This window comes from Amphibalanus amphitrite, unplaced genomic scaffold (assembly GCF_019059575.1).
Source record: "Amphibalanus amphitrite isolate SeventyFive unplaced genomic scaffold, NRLGWU_Aamphi_draft 000133F_arrow, whole genome shotgun sequence".
Lineage (NCBI taxonomy): Eukaryota > Metazoa > Arthropoda > Thecostraca > Balanomorpha > Balanidae > Amphibalanus > Amphibalanus amphitrite.
The window spans coordinates 918718-920870 of NW_024881628.1; the positions used below are offsets into that span (position 1 = coordinate 918718).

At 45.6% G+C, this 2153-nt stretch overlaps 1 long non-coding RNA gene across 1 annotated transcript; it reads left to right on the top strand.

The window, feature by feature from the left end:
• On the top strand, nucleotides 1–2153 carry LOC122382120. The gene is made up of 2 exons (XR_006256628.1): nucleotides 1–141; nucleotides 1431–2153. It is a non-coding gene; the product is annotated as an uncharacterized LOC122382120 (long non-coding RNA).

The window sequence follows — 2153 nt, forward strand, 5'->3', positions numbered from 1 at the left end:
TGGAGAATAGAAGTGGAATGGCGTGACTGCAGACTGCAGATACAGCAGTAACAGGATGACTGAGGCGGAAACGTGGAGGAGGCTAGACTGTTTCGATGCGTCCGGTTGCAGGAGCTTTTTCTGAGTGCGCCTGTCGCGAAGGTAAGTTATAACCCTACTCCGGGAGGGCTCTGGAAGGCTCGGAATCGGGCGGGGGCCTTTTCGACCCCCTTCAGATCTCAAAAACCACTAATCGGAGCGACAAACGGTAAACGGCGTTTGATAGTTTGTTGAAAGACCCACAACTTTGATATATATATTTTTTAGGTCCGGTCAATATTGAGGTCACCAGAGGTCATCAAAAATAAAATGTTTGAAACAGGTACTTCAACTTGTGTAGTGTTAGTGTCGCGCGCGGCCGGCTGGTGATCCACCGGCCGGCCGACCGGTGAACGGCTACCGCCTGAGGCCGCCCACTGCTCACGTGACCGGGCGGTCGGGCGGACGGGGTGCGCCGCGCGGCGGCGAGTAGAATGAGCGGGAGCGCGGAGTCGGGCGAACGCGGTCTGCGGCCGGCTCGCTGCGTTAGGGCCCTTGGTTCTCTGTTTCGGGACTGTCTGTTTGTTTTCGCTAAATCTCATTCTCGTTATTGTATCTTGGTCTAGGTTCTTGCTTTCTTTCCCGTTGAGTACACGCTACACTTGCATGACCTTAATAGGTCAACTTTAAAATTTGGCCAAAGAAGATCACAATGGTCGCTGGATACCAATCAACGCGTCATAACTGCAGGCAAACAGTTTGGTACATTTACAAGTCTTTAGCACCATTCATATCGTGATTTATTAGCTAAAAACCATTGATGACGTCACATGACCTCGGATGACCCTTCCCAGTATCCCTGTCAGTAAATGGCATCTGAGTCATTACAGATCAGATAATCTGTCATAATCCTGAAAGAATCCGATGGTTTTGACTCGTTTACTCAAAGCAGGACGCATTTCAGTATTTTCACATAGACTTGTAATGTAAAGATCACGACTCTGGCCTGACCTCAGGTCACAGATATTCAAATTCTTATATATAAAAATTACACATACTGGTACTGTAATCATGACCTGAAGAGAGGAAATCGATCCGTGAAAAACTCCAGCTCTGACGTGATTGCAAACGTTTCTGAGGTGGGGTCAAAAAACCCGCTCTGGTGACCTGACCTGACCTGAAACGGCATTTTTTGCTGAAATTTGCGTAATTAACATTTAGGAAAAGTCACCAAGTATGAGCTGAATACCCCCGCCCGGAATAGGCTTAATACCTGTCAAGACCGTGTTTTTATTTCCGGAGGGTATATGAAAGTAAATTGCGAATCAAGTATCGAATGACTGATCAAAGTACCTAAATAGGCATTACATGAAGGATCGTTAAATGAGCGCGGGTCTTCTGGCTTGTTTCAGAGTCAGCCAAAGCTGTGGGACAGCTTCGTGGACTTATGAGCTGTTGTGATCACGGCCAGCCAAACAGTGGCGAACTCCAACGAGACGGCGTCGAAGTGATTGATACAGGACAATAATCTCATAAGGGACAATAATGCGGACGCACTTGGTTAGAGTTTTTTTCTGTTGAAAAAGCAAACCTGAATTTTCTGAAAACTTTCAAAAGCTGTGCTGCACTTCTTAAAGGCCGTTGTCATGATAACAAGATCTTTGTTTGCAGTAGCACCATGGTGATTTCCTGTTTCGTATAGGTTGACTACACCAGTGCCGCAGTGCGAGTCATTATGCGCAGGAAATTACTTTGGATTAGCGAGTTAGGGGATCACTGAGACAGTAGAATTTGATTTGATTATGTATCGGGTGTTGGATGTTTCCACGTCATTGAGTGTGTTTCACGCGTTGCTGCTGCTTAAGTTTTTGGTGTACCCTTTGTTTAAGGCATTCGAAGACACATGTTCTGTTCCACTTGTTCTGCGTTCTGTTCTAACTCCTACAATAGGTGACAAATTGTTTTGTGTTTATTAGCGGATGTCTTATTTTGCGAAACAATCAAACCTTGAGCTTGTGCATCGCGAGATGCAAAAGTGCTAACTTAGCCGTAAATAGTGATTTTCGATTTCGTTATACTTGGCTTACGACACCAGTGTTTCAAAAATGCGAATAAACATGTCTTGCATTCGTTGA